Genomic DNA, 15,604 nt, shown 5'->3' with positions numbered 1-15,604 from the left:
CCCCTTTGCTTACCTATGAGAAGACCAGACACAAACTCTCCACATTCCTATCCTTTACCTGATAAATGATAAAACTTCATGTTTCTACTGATCAATGTGAACAGAATACTTGTTAACTAAACTTTGCTTAAGATTATTCTCTTTCCCCCAGGTCTCTGGTCTTTGGATCACCTCAGCCTGAACCAGTATATAACCTATCTTTGATAGCCTCTCGTAAGAATTAGATTGCCTCAGGATAAAACATTCTCTAATCTACCACTTAGTCATGCCACTTCTACTCATCTCACTTTCCATACCTGGTTCTTTCTAGCCTTGTTTGTTCCTTCCTATAAAAGAAAAATCCTTTTGCTTAACCCTTGAGAAACTTGGATATTCTGTGGTCATAGTGTTTTCTTCATTGCAATAGTCCCTATGGTCCTATCATAATAGTCCCTTTCACCCACTCCTTGCAATAATCCTTTCAAATAAAGTCTCTTCTTTAAAAGTCTATATTTGTGTTTTGTTTTGTTTGTTTTAATTGGGGAATTGGGGGAGGGGAAAAGTGTTGGGGAATTGGGGAGGTTGACCAGCCAGTTGTTTTTCTTTAACCTTAGTTGTGGAGGGCGCCAGTTACAATCTGGCTGCTCACCTGTAGCTCGTGGCCTCTAAGCTCAAGGTGCTGTGTTCGATCTTAGTTGCAGATGGGCATAGCCACCATTCCATGCGGTAGTCAAACCAGTAGCTTTGTTGTTAAGTGCGCGCACTCTATCCACTGAGCCATCCAGGCGACAGCTCAGCTCAAGGTGCAGAATTCGGTGTTAGTTGTGGGTGGGCATAGCCACCATCCCATGTGGGAGTTGAACCTGCACCCTTGTTGTTAAGAGTGCATGCTCTATCCACTGAGCCATCAGGTGGCAGCTCAGCTCAAGGTGCTGAGTTCAGTCTTAGTTGCGGGCAGGCGTAGTCCACCATCGAACAGGCAGTCTTTTTATTAGGAGCACATGCTCTCACCAACTGAGACATCCTGCCACCTGTTGGCAGCTCAGCGGCTGCTCAGCTCGGGCCGGGAATTGAACTGCTGTTGCTCAGAGCTCAAACGCTTGAGCAAGCTCTTAACCAACTGAGCCACTCGGCCGGCCCTCCTGTATTTGTTTTTTATTTGACTGGATAATTGGCATATAATTGTTGTAAGACAACATGAAGTAGGAGAGAATTTGGGCAAGCATGTACCCTGAATATCATCAATATTTACAGGGTAAAACAAGGATAAGGTGTCTGGGAAATAGTTTGAAAAAGAATCGCCTGAGGAATGCAATTAAAATTGGAGATATCTGTATGCAAAATTGAAAGAGAGAGGTGTAGTCCTTTGTTTAATGCAAGGTTTTAGTCTGCTGACAGCTAGAAGGAAAATGGGAGGGTCTAGGAGGAATTAGAAAGTATTTAACATCTACTATATGTTGAGATTTCCAGCAATTAACTCTCACAAGTTCCCTCACTATTGTTGATGAGTAGAGTGAGGGCTCTGGAATCAGACAAATCTGTGTTTAAATTTAGATCTGTGAGTTAGACCCTGAGTAATCGAGCATAAAAGTGGCAACACTTGTAATAATAATAATGTATTAATATATAATATATTGTACGTATTGATTAATTTGTATTGAACAGTTATTACGTTCCAGGAATAACACTGAAAGCACACTATCTCATCTAATTCCATAGCAATTATACAACGCAGCTGTTCTCAATACACACATTTATCTATGAAGAAACTCACACAAAGAGATTAAAAATATGTCCAAGCTTATTTGATGAATCCAGGATTTGAACCCAGGCACTCCTTACCCTACTACCCATGTACCTAACTTCTACATTCGATCGCCAACTTTTATAAATGAACTGAACTCCTTAAATTAGTTTTTATTTTTTCTTTTCTTGTAGAAATCAGCTAATAATAAGTAACTCAAAGGTTTCTTGAAAGGATTAAATGAGGCACTAAAACAAAGTGATTAGCCTAATGACCAGTACAATTTCGATAAATGATAGCTCTTAATCTATTGTGAGAATACGAACGCACAGAAAGGGGAAAACATGAAAAAAAAAAAAAAACCTTCCAAAAAAACCAAACCTCAAGGTCATACAGGTAGCAAGTAAAAGGATTAGGATTCAAAGCCATGTCTCTCTAACCCAAAGACTGTTCTTTTGCACCACAGCTTGCTGTCTTAAATGAGTGAGATAAATTGAATCTTGATTAATAAATGAAACAGTGCGTTTGCTTTTATCATTCTGCTGCTTTCGGAAACTATTTTCAACCAGTTCTCTTGTGGGAAGGGCAGTGAGACCAACAGGATCTTATGTGTTAGTGATTGCTTTTCCATCTGGCATGATTGAGTAAGGATGCAAGACTTAGGAGAAAAATCAATTTACTCTCAGCTGTCGCCTTTCTTTCCTCCTTACCGGTGTTTTACAACATCTGCTTGCTGCTGTTTTCTTTCACGCCCATGATTCTTAATCATTTTTTTTCCAGTTTAAAATTACATTCTCATCTAGGGGTGTCCTCCTCCCACATTGCTAAATAATGCAGAACATGATGTCCCACCATGTTCTGTTTCTGTCCCTGGTGAGTGGACAAAAGCAGAGCAGATGTGGCTCCCTGTCAGACAGAGATACCAGAAGCTCTCCAAAGCCGTCTCCACAGAAGGCCTGAGTTACTCAGGACCTGGTATGAAAGGGTCACAGGAGTAAGATCCAGTGGCGTTTGGAACTGGCTGCATGTCCATCACCTGTGGAAGATTAGAGAACACAACAAACTGAGCTACAAAGGGTCTTATCGAAGAAGACTCTTTCATAGAAGAAGCCATTTCATACTAGATGTAGGCACTGCACAAAGAAAACAAGAGAGAAATGTTCATCTATGTGGGCTGGTGGCATAAAACAAGCAACATTCAATGGAACTGCTAAAAAGGGTAATTTTCCCACTTTGTACATCTATTCGAACATACACCCAATAAAAGATATTTTTAAATGTATTATATGAGTGTGTGTGTGTGTGTGTGAGAGAGAGAGAGAAAGAGAGAGAGGGAAACGTAAGTAAAGTATATCATCTAGTTGGATTTACTTATTTAATGTCTGTATTCCTCACTAGACTGCTCGTTTCACAATGCAGAGACTATAACTTGTCTTCCTTGCTCTGTTTTCAAGTAGTAGCAAAATGACTAGCATTGTCCCTGGAACACAGTAGATGCCCCCCAAAATGATTATTTAATGAATGAATAAATTGATGAATCGATACATGAGGAAATAGAAAAATAGGGATTAAAGAGAAAATGTGCATCTTTAATAATTCAGTGAACTCCTGAGAGAGGTAAAGAGATCATAAAGGGAGGTTGTGGATAAAAACAATTTTACCCTATTTTCTACATTTGATACAGGCTTACCTTCTTTAGAGAACCTTGGCAGTCCTGAAGCAGTGAAAGTGAGAGGGAGCAGAAAGGGTACCCAGATATATCACCGGTTACTCACATGAAGGACATAGCTGTGGGTGAAATGAAATGGTTCCTGGTCTCTCCCACCCTCTCCCTGTCACCCAAGCAGAAGGCACACCAACCTAAACCTTGTGCAGTGTTCAGTTAAAGCAGTATTCGTATGGAACTGTAGTTGTTTACTTATGTCTGTCTCTCCTATTAGACTTCAGTCTTTTAGAAGTTGGTGGTTGTATATTTATTTGCCTTGGATCTTAGAGGACTCTAAAGTGGCAGATATTCTATCCATGAATGAATGCATTGAATGAGTGAAGAAACGTGAAGAAAAACAAACTACAAATTGCTTTGTTTATTTTTGTCAAATATAGCAAGGGTGCCAAAAAAATGTATACACATTTTAAGAGATGATCAGCATTGCTCAAGCAGTAGTTTGCCATAATCAGAAGTGTCTGGGTGCTGATGGTAATCACTTTGAGCACCTCTTGTAATTGCAGAAGTCAAATATGACTTGTATTCATCTTTTGTTATCAGTATATATTGAATATTACAGTTTTAATACCATTTTCTTTCTTAAAATGTGTATACAATTTTCTCTGTATTTTTCTCAAAGTGTTAACTGAACAGAGGATTCCAGGAGATGGCAGAGTAGAAAGCACCAGGAATCTGTCTCCCCACCTAGATGGCAATTATATTGGCAGGATCTGTCTGATGTAACTATGTTGAAACTCTGGATTCTATTCAAAGGCTTGCAACTTCTACAGGAGGCTTGGATGATGGTAAATTGTGGTTAATTTTGGTCAATTTCACCTCTTATCTTGGTAGCAGTTACTCACTCTAGTCCTGTGGCAGGCTGCTGGGTACATGTTCCTGGAGCAGCTGCCAGGACCAGGGTGGGCAATAAGGACTCCATTCTTCAGATATCAGGGATCTGTGCTCTGATCACTAATTGTCAATTCTGACTGAAGACACAGAGATGTGCAGCCACTGTTGCGGCCTTCATTGCCATTGTCACTATTTATAATAGCCAAAAGAGAAGCAACCCACGTGTCCATCAGTGGATGAATCAATAAACAAAACATGGTCTATACACACAATAGTATATTATTTAGTCCAAAAGAGGCAGTGCATTTTGAAATGTGCTTTACATAGATGGAACTGCTAATTTTCTTATAGCTATATTTTATTAGGTTTCTACTGAGCTCCACATTCTGTATTAGAATACTAGATTTTATTCCTATATATTCCTATATTAGATTCTGTATCAATATATATTCTGTACTCTATATGCTCATAGTCTAGATTCTGCATATTAAGAGGAAATATATTGTTTCATTTGCAGATAAAAGAAATGGGAATAGAAAGAGTAAGTCACCAAGGATCATAACACTCTAAAAGCATGGCCAGGATGCAAACCAGTTCTGTCCCTAAGATCATTTCCAAATAGAAATGAGGCTCAAGTGTAAGCCAAGCTATCTAGTTTCCATGAAATTAATCATTATACGCCCCCATTGGCCTGCATCATGCCACCACTTCTACAGGAAAAAAAGAAAAAAAAAAAAAGACCTCACTCCTGAGCAAAAGTGAGAGGAATAATAGGTACTATTCAGAGTTAAATGTCGCATCATCAGCTGCTCAAGAAGCAGCAACAAAACAAAGCACATGGGAAAACTACTACCATTCTCCAGGAGAAAAACTGGACCCATTTGATTGGAAGGATTGATAGTTAAGTGCTTGCTGGTCAGACAGGTACCACTGACCCACAGAGTCTGGTACTTGAGGCAGTGCCATCTTCCAAGTGTGAATTTCAGTGATGTCTCTGCATTAAGGCAAAAAATGTCAACTGGAAATAAAATTTTCACCTTGTTTGAATCTAAATATCATGTGTTTACACATTCTCTACTCTAGGCTATGTTATTGGCAGCTTAGTGCATGAACTGGCTTATATTTTTTGGTCTTTCAGCCATGCTAGGTCAAGGTCCTATGACCCTGGCAGTGTTGAAACCATATTTAGAAAATATTGGTGCTTACAAGCTAGTCTATTTGGACAAAGAATATTTCCTTAAAATAAACTAAATGATCAAGGTGAACTGAAGTTTCTTTTCCTTTAAAAATTATCTATAAGATCAAGGTAGGGCAATGCATTTTTGCCTCCAGTCAGTTTATCAAATTTGTAGGCCAAAGACAACAAATGGAATATTTCTCCTATTTTTGTGAGGGAAGAGGGGTATGGTTAGGAGCTTACAGGTGATATGTTTAGCCTTTACCTGGACTCTCGTCTCAGAGCTTTGGATTACTGGGCCATTTCCAGGTCCCTTCCTTCCACCTCATTCCTTCAACACCACACCACCAGAAAGACCAAAGAGGGAGTAAAAAAGTGTACCTAAGGAGTAAGCAACAAATGACCAGTAAGCAGAAGGGGAAAATGAGGTTAAGGACACAGATGCTAGAGCTTGTTTGTATACCCGTGGGAATGGTTCAGCAGGGAAGAGTACAATGATGCCAAAAAGTGACGGAATAGGATTCTCAAGAGAAAGAGATTCAATAGGGGTGTGTGTGTGTGTGTGTGTGTGTGTGTGTGTGTGTGTGTGTGTGTGTGTACAAACACATACATAGAGAAATGATCGATGGATATTGTAAAGAATTGGCTGATGTGATTACAGAGACTGAGAAGTCCCAAGATCTGTCAGCAACAAGCTGTCGACCCAGGAGAGTCAATGTGTAGTTTCTGTCTGAGTCTGAAGGCTTGAAAGCCAAGAGAGCCAATGACGAACATTCCAGTCCGAAGCCAGCAGGTCCAGACTCAAGAAAAGTTGATGTTTCAGTTTGTGTCTGAGGGTAGAATATCAAAGCCCCAATTCAGCAGTCAGGCAGGGGGAGTTCCCTCTTATTCAGCCTTTTTGTTATATTCAGTTCTTCAAGTAATTGGATGGGGCCCATCCATCTTAGGGAAGTCATTGTGTTTTATTCAGTCTACCCCTTCAAATATTAATAGAATCCAGAAACACCTCATCGATACCCAGAGAATGATGCTTTACAAATGTTTTACCACAAGATCTGGGCACCTTGTAGCCCACCCAAGTTGACATGTAAAATTAACCATCACCAAGGGTAAATAAAGAAATAAAAGATCTGAGAAGATAAAATTGGAACACTAGTAGACAGGCTAGTTTCTTTTGACATATTTCTCAGTTTCTTAATTTCATCTTTAGTTGTTATTTGGGTCTTTAATTTGTAATTATATTTTTAAATTCTAGACTTTCTATATGATTCTTTTTTATAGTTATCCCATTATTTGCTAGGTATCACCATTTTTCTGTTAAAATTTTCCATCTTGTCTTTTATTTTTTAGAACATAATGATCATTGTTTTCTTGTAATTCTATTATCTGGATCTGCTGTGGATCTTGTGTTACATGCCATAGTAGGCTCTAAACTCCAATTTTTGTACCACCAGCCCCACAAATCTACTGAATATTCTTCTCATCTTTTCAGTCTCCACATTCAATATTAACAATCACCACCAAGAAAAAGGCCAAAGTTGGGGCCACTTATATAATTTTCCCTCTCTCTAGTCTTAACATTATCATTCATCACTGCTCTGGGTAGCTGTCCAATACTTTAAAGGATGTATGTTTTAATTTTTGTCTAATTTTTCTAGTTGTTCTCACTGGGAATTTTGGTTAAACCAATCTAAGTCTGCTCCTGACAGAAATGGAATCTCCTCTGTATCATTTAAAGAGCCGATCTGTCTGCATTTATAGTCCTAGCCAAATCCAATTTTAAATCTTGCATTTCAAAACATAAAGCAAATAAATTTGCAAAAGCAGTGGTTTTACTCTCCTAATGTTAGCTCCTTATCTAATTAGAGATCTGTCACTTTGCATGTCTTATAAATTTACCTCTTTTCTCCTAGAAGCTAAAACCTGACGTCTAACAAAGCCATCACACAACTTCAAACATTTTAAATCTAAGTATACAGAGTAACTTTTAAACAAAGCTATGGTGAAATGGTGAAATTGGTTTTAATTTATCATACCAAATAAAAACCTATAAGTATTACTTGTTAGGTGGCCAAGGAATAAGGGAAAATTATGAAAACCCAATGTCTAACTAACATTATCTATAAATTAAGTGTAAAATCATATCTATACTGTCTATGGATTGATAATTTTGACTGTTTTAAATAACAATTTTAAGTAAATAGAGAGTTTATTTACTTCACTCAGTTACTTTGCTAAATCTGTGAGTATGTGACAATCAATTAAATTTTCAGAAAGCAAATGGATATATTCAAAAACACAAACATATACTCCCAAGAAATGTTTTTAAAGTAATGGGTACTATGAACCCCAAATACTTTTTAATGGTCCACCTTGATAACCTAATTGTTTTGACCACTTTTTCACTGCTCAATTTGCAACCTGAAAGATGAGGATAACCTGCACCAGCAGCAATCAATGATTAATTATAGACAGCACTAGGATTCACAACTGACACAGATTTTTTTCTTTCTTTTTTTTTAATGCGAAACTTTTCAGAATCTGTACATTAAATGTCCTTATATCTGTCACATAATTACATTGTGGCACATTGTATTTTCCAAACATGGCTTTGGAAATTTTTCCACTCTCCCCTTCTGCAGTGAGAGGTGAAGTTTATCAATTATTTTCTTAAAATCTAAGCATTTTCACCAATACAATATGTGGAAGTGATGTTGTGGTATTTCTATAGATAGCTCTTAACTGGCCTGGAAGCCTCTCTTTCCTGCCTTTTTAAAATCAGCAGCAGTGCTGTGAGGATCCCAAGCCACCTGGAGAGGCCACGAGTGGGTGCTATGATGTTGGCTGCTCCTGAGTTCCAGTCAGTGACAGGGAGCATCGGCTGTGAGTCAGCCATGCTGTATGTGCTGCACAGACATACCTCCCGCTCACTCTAAACGCAGCTGCCATTTGACCCCAGTCACACAACACACCTCAGCTGAACCTAGTGGCCAACAGAATCATGAAAGAGAATGATACATTTTTTGAGACATTGCATTTTGGATGTATATTTATCTGCAGCGATAGATCTTCTGCCTCCAATCCTAGTCCCAGTGTGTGAATGGGAATTCCTCCCCACCACATGCACAGTGCACTATTCCTGGATTTAGTGACTCAATCCTAAATAGAATAAAGCATAAGTGATAGTGTATGACACCAGAGACTAGATTATAAAAAGTACAAAGAAGTTCTGTGACATCTGTCTTGGTTTCTGTCTCTCTTCCTCCCTCCTCCCTCCCTCCCTCCCTCCCTCCTTCCTCCCTTTCTCTCTCTTTCTCCCTTCCTCCCTCAGATTCCTTTGTGCAGGGAAAGCCAGCTTCTGTGCCTTGAGTACACTAAGGAAGCCCTGATGATAGATCTGTATAACAAGCAATTGGGGACCCCAGCCAGCAGCCATGTGAGTCAGCCCTCTGGGCATCTGATCCTGCATCCCCAATCAAGCCTTCAGATGCGTGAAGCCCAGCAGACAGCTTGTCTGAAACCTAACGGTAGACCCCAAGCTAGAAACCCCCACCTCAAATTCCTGATGTCCAGGAACCGTAATAATAATAATGTTTATTGTTTGAAGCCAGTAAATATTGGGATAATCTGTCATGTAGCAATAGATAGCTAATTCAGACTTCGCATTTTCTCATGGTTAAAAAAAAAGAAAACTAACCAGGAGGTTGAGAAGAGCGTGTATCTTGGTATGTATACCTGTTTACTCTTTGCTCAGCAAACAAAGTGAATTCTAGAAAACTAGATGTAACATTTTAAATATTTTTCCTACAGTCGTTATATTATAGCTATTTACATGGTGCTCCGTAAATACTGTTTGAGCATCTTCTATCACATTCTCAGTATCTCAGCTCTGTATTTCTAGCTATGAATTTTTACAACTTAAATCCATAAAGCAAAGACAAGTTTGCTGGTAAGCACATTGTAAGTCCCTGTTCCCTAGTATAGAAATAGTTATAATTTTATGCTTATGCTCCTTGAACCATAGTCCAGTTGCCTGGAGTTATGACTATTTTCTTTTCTTTTTTTTTTTTTTCCTTACTGTTCCCACTCCATTTTTCCATACTGTAACTAGGGACCCATTTAAATATCGAGTTTGATACTTAATGGATTCCCCCACTCTTGCCCACCTAATTATATTCAGCTTATCTCTCCCATATCCCCAGCTGTGGGCCTGTGTCTGCAACAATGTGAATGAGCTTCCTGGTACTGTGACAGTAAAATAAGCACACTTTGAAGTGAAGATGAGGGCAAAATGGTCCTGAACGTGGACTATTTCCTCAAAAGGCAGACTTGGAAGAAGCACTTTAGGATCTTTATGATTACTGATTAATTGTTAGTAGTAGAAATTTCTTTGCATCTTGGTGTGGCAGTGGTGAGGACAATTCTGCAAGGGAGGCAAAAGGATGAATGAGTGGGTGGGAATTTTCTTGAGGATGTTATTCACGGGTAACTTGCTATAATAGGTTAAATGAGGGGACAAGAGAAAGAAGAACGTGGGATAGAGAGGAAATATGGAGACTGACATTTGTGAAACACTGGCTAAGTGCCAATCACTTTGAAAGACTCTTTACATTATTTCAGCTTTTCCTCGTAAGAATCTAAGGAAGATAAAATGATCTTTACTGGCAAGGAAGGAGAATATTAGAAAACCCAGTTAACACTTACTGGTTCCTACAAACTAGTAGCTGAACTGAATTTCAAACCACAACAATTGGCTCCCAGCCTTCTGCTCAGTTGAATATAGCTGATGAGGAGTCCAGAAACCAGACCAAGAGTGCTGGAAATGTTTAACATAGAAAAGAGAAGGTTTGGTATGAGTAAAATGTCTTCAGGGATCTGAATGATCATCGTTTGCAATATAAAAGCACATAAAATTCTCACAGAGGGAGGGCCAGCCGAGTGGCTCAGTTGGTTAAGAGCTGGCTCAAGATTGTGAGCTCTGAGCAACAGCGTCCCCGGTTCGATGCCTGAGCTGAGCTGCCGCTGAGCTGCCAACAGGTGGCAGGATGGCTCAGCTAAAGAAAAAAATTAAAAAAAATAAAAAAAAATTCTCACAGAGGAGGTTTTCTAAGCATGTAAAATGATAATTTGATAAGGGGATTGAAAAATGAATTTCTTATGCAGAAAAGGTTGGACTAGAATTTGTGGTAGATATTCCAACTATAACAGTCCCCATTCCTATGCTTTGCCATCCTGGTGACTTTGTAGAGGTCCCTGGCTTCCCACTATGTAGAAAGCCTAGATTCATGCAAACTAAACCACTATGAAAGAAGAAACACACAGGTTGGAATAATATTTTTTGTGTACTCCTCAGAGTGCAAGTCTGTCCAAATTTTATTAAGCTTCTGCCACCTGAAGTCTTTACTTCTTTTTCCTTCTGAATAGCAGGTAATTTACTTCTGTTTTTAATTATTCCATGTCTTTCGTCTTCCAAGTCCTTTAAGATACACATCACATCAGAAATGTAAATCATATACAAGGTTGGACAATTAAGTTCGCGAACTCATCCTAGAAAAAGTGCTACACACCTCATTGCTGAATATCACTATGGTCACTTTTGAAGTACTCCCCTTGGGAAGCTATGCACCTATGCACTGACTCCAGCACCTAGTCCACTCTTCAAAGCAATTTTGGAGCTCTTTTTCTGGAATGGCCAACAGAGCTGTCGTTGTATTACTTTTGATGTCCTGAATATCATCAAAATACCTTTCTGTTAGTATTTCCTTGATCTTTGGGTACAGAAAGAAGTCACTGGGGGCCAGATCAGGTGAGTAGGGAGGGTGTTCCAATACAGCCATTTGTTTACTGTCTAAAAAGTCCCTCTCAGACCTTGCCCTGTGAGCTGGTGCATTGTCGTGATGCAAGAGCCATGAATTGCTGGTGAAAAGTTCAGGTCATTTTCATCTAATTTTCCATGCAGGCTTTTCAGCACTTCCAAATAGTAAACTTGATTAACTGCTTATCCAGTTTGTACAAATTCATAGTGAATAATCCCTCTGATATCAAAAAAGGTTAGCAACATCATTGCAACAAGTTCCCAAACTTAGTTGTCAGACCTCGTATTTGTTCGTTCTTTCAGTAATTTTGTTTTTCAGTCAACCTGTTCGCAACACTTTTATGTAAGGCTTTATATATTAATAGGTGAGTGAGAACGGTTCTTTTACCTTAAGTAATCCTCTACCTAGAAAAAGAGACAGGCAAGTTAACAAAAAATTGCAATGCGCAAGGTAAATTCTCTGATTGGCAAAGTATGAGTGAAAAAAGAAAAGACACGTAACTGAAACTAGTTTCATCAGGAGAAGCTTCAGGGACCTGAGCTGAATTGTAATAGATTCATGGAAAGGCACAGAGTGGAGAGTATACCTTTCTGAAGGCATTTAGGCTGTGAAAGGCAGGTGCATGTAGCAGTGTTCTAAGATAGACTGCTTTTTCCCCCCCTGCTGTATATATGATAGGTTTCTGAGGTGGGGAGGATAGGAATAGGTCTTAGATCAGTGATTCTCAACTGGGCGGTGATTTTGCCCCCCAAGGGAAATTTGTCAATATCTGGAGACATTTCATGACTGGAGGCAGGGATACTATTGACATTTAGTGGGTAGAGGCCAAGGATGCTGCTAAAAATCTTCCAGTACACAGCACAGGACCTCACAACCAAAGAACCATCCCGGCCAAGATATTTAAAGCACCAGAGTTGAGAAATTCTACTTTAGATGCTTGAAAACATTTGAAACCTCCGCTTTAGATAAAAGTTATCACTGCAGACTTTAATGCAAGCGATTAACATGCTAGGATCCTCCTCTCTTCTTTGGTCCCCCTCCCCCCACACACGGCCATTCAGGGCTCTGCTGCAGAAACAGCAGGTAGGCATTGCATAGGGCTCTGCCGAGCTGGCCAGTTTTTATAAACTGCCTTGGGTTTGCTCTGACCTTTCTGCATGGGAGATGACCTTGCATTCCTAATTCTTTTGGATTTTTTTTTTTAATCTAGGGAAATGTGTTTCTTGATTAAGTGCAAGATCAAGTGTATCTTCTTCCTAAATTAATGGTTCTCTTGACCAAAGTGCTCACTCATTTGTTAATGCTTTGAAAGGAAATGTGCATTTCTCAGACTCCATAAATCATATAAACAGGATTTTATATTCACCATTTAAATGGAGATAAATCATAACTTACTCATAGTATCTTTGGTTTGTACTGCAAATATATGTCTGTGATGTACCCAGGACTTTGGTAACGCTACCATTTCTTCAGTCTCTATCCATTCTGGTCCCTCCTTACCCTAATTAGGATAATCAGTTGCTCATGCAAGTATCATAACTAAGAATAGCAACATATTTTTAAAAAAATATCTAAACATTATAAACATACAAACATACTGTTTAACTCAAGGTCTGTATTTTTTGAGTTCTTCCTACTTGATTGAAATTTCACATTAATCTTTCATATTTAGTTTACCTAGAAATTAAAATGAATTAGTACTTTATTCCTTTTTGTCATCTTAGCACAAAATTGCATTTACCACACCATCAGCGTGTGTTTGGGTATGTGTATAAGTATATACATACATATATGTATGTATTATTCTATGTCATTGTGTTTTTGTGTGCTTTTTTTTTGTCATTGTTATATTGTGAACTCCTAATTGATGAGAACTAAACTAAAAAGGTCAAACATACATAAACATACATTATGAAATAAAAGAATGTACTTTTTCTCTGTAAATGACTGTAGATATAATTAGCATATCTTTGTGGCTATTAGTACAAATCGAAGCCTTTCTAATGAGAATCTAATAAAGGGCTGCAAAGATATTTTAACTCTTATGCCAGTGTGGGCCTTGTTCTAAGTTTCTATCTATACTCAGCAGGAAGAAGTATGGCAATTGATCAGTGAGGCCTGCTCTGGGCTCCAGATGAGTGATGAGCAAAACACACACTAGTGCCCTGCATTTTCAAACCTTGGTTCCTCTGTCAAGGGGGCCAGCTGAGCATAGATCAAAGTAATAATGGAGTAAATGTTTCAGTTGTGGAAATACGATAATTAAAACAAAGGAAAAAGTAGCAAGTATTTCTCGGAAATGTTATAGACACTTTGTATATACAAGTTCTTGTTTAATATTTGAAAAAGCCCTTCAAGTTCATCATCATTATTGACGTTTCAAAGACGAGGGAAGCTAACCTTTGAGGAGGAGACATTTACTCAGGTAGTAAGCTCAGAGCTTGAATTCAGACCCCAGTTTAATTGGGTTTGAACTCTATGTGTTCCTAATGTTTACAATGCTTTGGGGAACCACAAGTCTTTTAAGAGTTGTGTTTGTTTGGAAATGAGAACAAAACTGAGAATCATGGGCTGAGAATTAAAGGATATGACGTTTCTGCAGCCATTACCACAATCAATTTTAGAACATTTGATTATCCCCAAAAGAAACACTCTACCCATTAGCAATCACTACCTATTTTTTCCCAATGCTCCAACCCTAGGCAACCATTAATCTACTTTTTGTCTCTATAGATTTTCATATTCTGGACATTTCATCTAAATTGAAGCATATAGCATGTGGACTTTTGTGACTAGCATCTTTCGCTTAGCAAAAGGTTTTCAAGGTTGATCACGTTATATAGCATGTCCCACTACTTCAACCCATTTTGTAGCTAACTAATATTCCATTATATGAATATATCATTTTATTTTTCTTCCACTCATCAGTTGATGAGCATTTGGGTTGTGTTTAATTTTGGCTCTTATGAATAATGCTATTTTGAACATTTGTGTACAAGGTTGTGTGTGTGGGGACGCGTGGAGAGGGAGAGAGAAAAAGGTCCTGTTTTATTTTCAATTTTATAAAATTATTTAATTTTTTTTCAGTTGACATTCAATATTATTTCATATTTGTTTCAGGTGTACAACATAGTGGTTAGACAGTTATATAATTTATGCAGTGATCCTCCCAATTAGTCTAGTACCCTCCTGGCACCATACATAGTTATAGCAAGATTATTGACTATTCTGTGTGCTGTATTTTAGATTCCTGTGACTATTTTATATTTACCAATCTGTATTTCTTAATCCCTCACTTTTTTCACCCAGCTCCCCAATCCGCCTCCCATCTGAAACCATCGGTTTGTTCTCTGTATCTATGAGTCTATTTCTGTTTTGTTTGTTCCCTTATTTTGTACTTTAGGTTCCACATTTAAGTGAAATCATACAGTATTTGTGTTTCTCAGTCTGACTTATTTCACTTAGCATGTAGTACTCTCTAGGTCGAACCATGTTGTTGCAAATGGTACGATTTCAATTTTTATGGCTGCATAATATTCCATGTATGTATGTAACACTTCTTTATCCAATTGTCTATTGACAGGCACCTAGGTTGCTTCCATGTCTTGGCTATTGTAAATAATGCTGAACTGAACATAGGAGTGCATATATCTTTTCAAATTAGTGTTTTGGATTTCTTCAGATAAATACCCAGAAGTGGAATTGCTGGGTGATAAGGTAGTTCTATTTTTAATTTTTTTAGGAACCTCCAAACCAATTTTCATAGTGGCTGTGCCAATTTGCAATCCCACCAAGTGTACGAAGGTTTTCTTTTCTTCACATCCTTGCCAACACTTGTTATTTGTTGATTTATTGGTAATGGCCATTCTGACAGGTGTGAATTGATACCTCACTGTAATTTTTATTTGCATTTCTCTGATGATTAGTGATGTTGAGCATTTTTTCATATGTCTTTGGCTGTGTATATGTCCTCTTTGGAGAAATGTCTATTCTAATCCTCTGCCCATTTTTTAATTAGGTTGTTTGTTTTGTTGTTGTTGCTGAGTTGTATGAGTTCTTTATAAATTTTGGATATTAACCCCATATCAGATGTATCACTGGCAAATATGTTCTCCCATTCAGTAAATGTCTTTTCATTTTATTGGCGGTTTGTGCAAAAACTATTTAGTTTGGTATAGTCCCATTTGTTTATTTTTGTTTCCCTTGCCTGAGGAGATAGATCAGAAAAAAACATCACTAAGAGCAATGTCAGAATTTACTGGCTATGTTTTCTTTTAGGAGTTTTATTTTTTAGGGTCATACATTTAATACTTTAATTCATTTTGAGTTCA

This window comes from Hipposideros armiger, unplaced genomic scaffold (genome assembly GCF_001890085.2).
Source record: "Hipposideros armiger isolate ML-2016 unplaced genomic scaffold, ASM189008v1 scaffold_648, whole genome shotgun sequence".
In the NCBI taxonomy this organism is placed as follows: Eukaryota; Metazoa; Chordata; class Mammalia; order Chiroptera; family Hipposideridae; genus Hipposideros; species Hipposideros armiger.
The sequence above is the reverse complement of the archived record's forward strand: the minus strand, read 5'-3'. Positions refer to the sequence as shown.